Genomic DNA, 6,326 nt, shown 5'->3' on the forward strand with positions numbered 1-6,326 from the left:
AACAAGTATTTAGGTAAGTATATGTATATATATATTTATGTGTAGAAAATATATTTATATTTAATTGTGTATGTGTACATCCATATACTGTTGGGGAATATTATTTTAAAGGTGTGTTACTTTTGTTTATGTTGCATTTGTTTAACTCTGTGAAGCTGTGTTACTGTGCCTGTGTAAAACACCTGGTGGTCTAATAAGGAACTTAACAGCCAATAGCAAGGCAGGAGAAAGGATAGTCAGGGCTGGCAGGCAGAAAGAATATATAGAGTGAGAAATCTGGGAAGAGAGGAAAGAAAGAGATAAATCTAGCAGCCAGAGAAGGAGGGGGATTCCAGGGACCAGTCACCCAGCTACACAGCAAGTCACAGAGTAAGAGTAAGATTTACAGAAGTAAGAGAACAGGAAAAGCCCAGAGGCAAAAGGTAGATGAGATAATTTAAGTTAAGGACAGCTGGCAAGAAACTAAGCCAAGCTAAGGCCAGGCATTTATAATTAAGAATAAGTCTCTGTGTGTAACTTATTTGGGAGCTGGGTGGAGGGCCCCCTGAAAGAGCAAAAGCAAACAACAACATATACTATGTCTATATTTGTAATATAGTCTCATGTCTGAAAATATTGAATAAGGAAGAAAAGCACTGAATATGGCAATCTTCTCCAAGTAAATTCATCTCAAAATACATCAAACTTCTATCTGAGAAAAATTATGAAAAAGACAAGAACTCAGGTAAGTCACACTGCTGACTATTAACAAATTATTTAGTAGGACTTTATAGCAGCCAGTGTAATAAGTGATATAGTTATAGTCATATATAAAAATATATAGATATTATTAGTGTACATTCTTCAATTTTGACAATTTAAGATCAGGCAAATAGACTATATCACTGACCCTTGTTAAAATGACAGAATACTGGGAGCTGTGATTGAAACTTTACAGTCTTCTAGCCTGTGCTTCTGACTGGGTACAGGTCGATTGGGCGGTTCCACTCACTCTGATGAGGGAATCAAATGAAGGATTACCTGAACAAGGAAGCCCTGTGATCTAGATGAGGAATGTGTCAGTGAACACCTGAGTCATGAGGACTTCCGGCAAACTGTTAGTCTTTCCCCCAAAATGGACAAACCTCTCCACTAAGTTCCACCTGTTTTGCAGATGTACTTTTTGGCTTCGCCACAACCAAGGCCATTGTTGTGTGTGCCAAATATCCGCAAGTTACAGAACACTCAGAGCAGGCTTTGCAGCCAAACCAAGGCTGTGTCTTGAGCGCTGGACACTGCTGTCCTAGCTTGTGCTACTGCGGCAACTGGGAGCAAGTGTTTGTGAGACCTGGTTCACCTCACATCTCATCTTAATAACTGAGTATCGAATCTAATCTGATCATGACATACACAGGCAGCATCACCTTCTCTCACCAGTTGATTTTCCTAGGAGAAGGTCACTCCCCTGAAGTCATAGGCCTGCTTGGCATCAACAAGCCTCTGATCCTTGACAGAGTACTGACGACTCTCTATGTGTGTGTCTGCTTTGAAGATTCCCAAACATCTCCTGCTTCTGGCATGTTGCATACTTGTCTAGTAGATATTTTTGGGAGATTTTTCTTTAAGAAGATAAACATGAAATAGATGCCCTTAAAAAGGAAAGCATCATATAACACAGAAACTATAGGGAAGGTGACAGCAGTCTAGTCAGAAATTATGGGGGTTTAAACTTAGATACTGTCATTTCATTGATGTAAGTGCAATTAGTTAGGAAAACTCAAAGGAGGCAGTAGTGGATATGTAGTCACTGTAGGTCTGAATGGAAGAGAGAGAAGAGTTTAACAAGGCTTGGAGAATTTAAAGAGAGAGATAGTTCTATACTCACTCATCAAGACAATAAAAATTATCAAACAACCATACTTAATTTATTATAGAAATACATATAATTTTACTAAAATTATATGAAGTACCACTTAGATTTTGTCAGATGTTTAATATACCTAGATTAGAAAAAAAATCATTATGTTTGAAATTTAATGGAAGTATTTCATAAAAGTTTACAACATGAAAATTCATCTACATAAAATATATATGTGCATAATCATTTAGTTAATTATTAAGCATCCAATGAATAATTATCTTAATATCATGCTGAATTTGGTATCACATTGCAGCTTAAAAAATGACTTATTCACTAATAAATTTTACTTAATTATATTTATTGATTTATATTTGTGTGTGTGTGTGTGTGTGTACATGAAGGTATCCTCAGGCCATAGTATAATTGTAAAGGTCACATAACAGGTTGTGGGAGTCAGTTTTCTCCTTCCATCATGGGGGCCCCAGGGATAGAACTCACGCTTAAAGAAAAGTACCTTTACCAGCTGAACCATCTCACCAGCCCTAATTAAGTTTAAGTTTGTTGGACTCAGTTTAACTATGCTTCTGTCAACTTCATAATGATATATCATTTACCCTTCCAGATTTTCATAACAAGGTGTGCATCAACACTATAAATGTTGATCTGATCTATTTTTAGTTATATTACTTTATGCAGTAGTGTGGTTACTTGTGAAAGCTGGACTTCATTCTCCTATTTTGGGGTACAGGGATGAAATCACTTTAATTTCAGCAGCCAGGAGTTGGTAAGTGCCTCTGGAGTCCATTGTCAACTTGACAGAACCTAGAATCACCTGGGAGATCTGTCTGGCCATGCCTGTGGGGGACTACCTAGATTACCTCAGCTGGCAAGGGCATAACTATTCCATGTAGCTAGAGTTTTCCTGCCTGGCCCACAGTCAGGACAAATCTTTGTCACCACCAGTCCCACAGCTGCTCAGACCCAACCAAGTAAACACAGAGACTTATATTGCTTACAAACTGTATGGCTGTGGCAGGCTTCTTGCTAACTGTTCTTATAGCTTAAATTAATCCATTTCCATAAATCTATACCTTGCCACGTGGCTGGTCATGGCGGCGGCTGGCAGTGTCTCTCTGCCTCAGCCTTCCGCTTCCCAGAATTCTCCTTTCTCCTTGTCCCACCTACTTCCTGCCTAGCCACTGGCCAATCAGTGTTTTATTTGACATACAGACCATCCCACAGCAATTCCATTAGCAGGGGATCTAGTTATATAAAACAGAGAAGGCAAGAAAACAGTATTAGGAAGCATCCTTTCTGTTTCTTGACTGTGGATGTAAGGTGACTCCTCTGTTTCAAGCTCCTGTTGCCTTCAGTCTCCTGCCATGATGGACTGGACTTTAATCTGTAGATAAAGATAAACTCCTTTCTCATAGGTTGCTTTTGTCAGAGCATGTTATCACAGCAGCTGAAAAAAAAACAGTAATAATTCTAGGAAGGCTGTAATTTGCTTAGCTGAACAGGTGGATGAAGTTATGCCAATAGTATGCACGTGATCTCATGCTCACACTTCCGTGTGTGCTGGCCTGAGATCAGGGTGACAGCCTGACTTCCTTTTGGAGCACAGGCGTCAGACTGCTCCCTCCAGTCCTGTTCAGGCTTAGTCTTCCTCACCCTTCTCAGTGTTTGCTTCTCTTCTTCTGTCTGGGTATTTTCAAGTCAAAATAAGAGTCTCACAGCAATAAGCTAGGACAGTTTTTTTTCCATGATAAATAGAGCAATAAAAACTGTGTTTGGGACTGCTTAGTTTATCAAAGGTACGCACCAAATGTAGATGGCAGAAGTGGAAGAAAAAAAGAGTGGCTGAAAGGGGTTTGTAGATCCCCAAATGGGTGAAGAACTGAGTAAAAGAGAAAAAAGAAAAACAAACAAACCAAGAAGCCTTGGGTTGAGAAATGTACTATAACTATGCGGTGTTTCGATTGCTCTAACTTCAAATTAATGGTATATACAATAAATTATAAAAATTGGGTAATTTTGTGTAATTTATAAATTTGTGTAATTTATGAATTTGTGTAAATAATAAATATGTATAATTTATACCATTGTAAATGTATCTCTAAATAAATATATTCTTCATGAAATATTTTGCTGTGGAATGTCATTCTGTATGCTGTGAATGTGTGCTGCTCTGATTGGTTGGTAAATAAAATGATGATTGGCCAGTAGCCACGCAGGAAGTATAGGTGGGATAAGCAGACCAGGAGAATTCTGGGGAGTGGAAGGCTGAGTCAGAAGTTGCCAGCCAGACACAGAGGAAGCAAGATGACAAGGCAGAACTGAGAAAAGGTATCAAGCCACATGGCTAAACATAGATAAGAATTATGGGCTAATTTAAGTGTAAGAGCTAGTCAGTAATAAGCCTGCCATGGCCATAGTTTGAAAATAATATTAAGCCTCTATATGTTTACTTGGAAGATGCAAGTGGGGGAGATTTGTCCTGACTGCAGGCCAGGTGGGACACAGGAAAACTTTATGGCTATAATATTTAGTCCCTGACTTGTAAAAAGGACACTATTTAAAAAAAAAAAAAAAGGCAAGCATCTCTGATATCAGAGGACAGTTTGACTCTAGGCACAAGGGAGAGAAGATTTTAGCCTTGAAACATCACAACCAAATTGAACAAATTCCATCTGCCAGTGCTGGTTGATTTTAAACCAATATATATGGTTACTAAGTTTTGTTATTTTTCATTTAACTAAATACTATTTTAGAGCCAAAGCATAAATCTGAATCTGCTACAGTGGCAATTTAATTGTTCTTGTCAAATCTAATTTGCTGCTCGACTCACAGATTCCTGTTGCTGATGGTGATCCCAATCTGGAAGCCAGAGAACTATGAAATTCCACAAATGTACTATATTTTTAGGTAATCTCTAATACTCTACTTAAAAAATCACATAGTGAATTTAGCTTACTTATAGTATTAAAATGCCCCCAAAATTTTAATTTAACTACCAACTCTAGTGTATGCTTTTCTTTCATTTTAAAGATCCTACATGAGATTTTTTTTTGTTGCCTTCTATATGAGAATTCTGTTACTTTGAAACTAATTGATAATTACTAACAAAAATGTCTAACATCTCTTGAAAGTTGATGGTATTTGTTGCTATTTAAATGTTTGACCTAGGAGCACTTGTCCCACAAGCGTGGAGACTTGAGTTTAAACACTAGCACCTACATAAAAAGAAGCTAGGTGTTGTCATCTTCCTGGAATGCCTGTGATGGGGGAGGGGAGCAGAGACAAGAGATCACCAGGGTTTCTGGCCATCCACCTAGCTCCAGGCTCATGACAGTTTAGCAGGGAACCCTGTCTCTAATCAATAAGGTGATAGAGCAGGACACCTGAATCTGACTCTGGTCTCAGAACAAATATACATAGGTAAGTGCACACCCTCACAAAGATGCACATATATTACACATACACCACACACACACACACCACCACCACCACCACCACCAACAACAACAACAACAACAACTAAAGTGTATGACTCCTGTCATTTCTATTATTTAATCATTGTTCTGGATTCTGCAGCTGGGGAAATGGATGCACAGAGATTGGCTGCTGCTGCTTGTCCTGAGCTCAGGCTGCCTGGCCCTCATTCTGTGTTATAATAGATCATGACATCATAGAGTGCAGAGAGAGCTGGCATCAGAAAACTTCAATAAGGTCTGAAAGCTTCTTTCATTAATTGATTATTGTGGCCAGGTGCTTATGCTGCAAAAGTTTCCCTGTTTTCTCCATAAATCAATTATTTATTATATTTGCAAGTTCAAATATCTCTGAGGTTAAACTTAATTTATGTATTTAATAATATTTTAGAGCCAAGTATGCAATGCCAAATTAATACCAAACACTGAGATACTTATCTTGACAACTTAAATATATTCCAAGAAGTCTGTTTATTTACTTATTAATTAGGGTCAAATTCTGGGAATATAGAAGACCCCGATAGTCACAGTTCATTAAGGATGTAGTTTGGGAACACTTTTCTAAATATGTTAGAATTATTATGGATTCCATAAAGTGTTAGCAATTTTGTACGATAGAACGTCAGTCCTGAAGCAGAGCAAATCAAAGGTCATTTAACTCTAGCTTTAGGGAGATTGAGAGAGAAAGGATGTTTAAGTTTCACCAAAGCTGGGAGTAGGGGCAGGTCTCAGTTAAAGGGATCAGAGATGAATGAGAGGAGGAGTGCTGGGGACCAGAGAGGCGGTTAGAGGGAAGGCAGTCAAGACACCATCTGCTGCTACAGCTTAACAGACAGACAGGTTTTTACACAACAAAGGTTTACTTTACCTAGTTCAAGAGGCTAGAAGCCTTGTGGTCAGATATAGTGGGGTTTTCATATTGAAGGAAATTTTCTACAGAGTCCCAATCCATACAGGATATCATTTTGGGTCACAAATAAAAAACACTCCAATTG

This window comes from Peromyscus maniculatus, chromosome 19, assembly GCF_049852395.1.
Source record: "Peromyscus maniculatus bairdii isolate BWxNUB_F1_BW_parent chromosome 19, HU_Pman_BW_mat_3.1, whole genome shotgun sequence".
Taxonomy (NCBI): domain Eukaryota; kingdom Metazoa; phylum Chordata; class Mammalia; order Rodentia; family Cricetidae; genus Peromyscus; species Peromyscus maniculatus.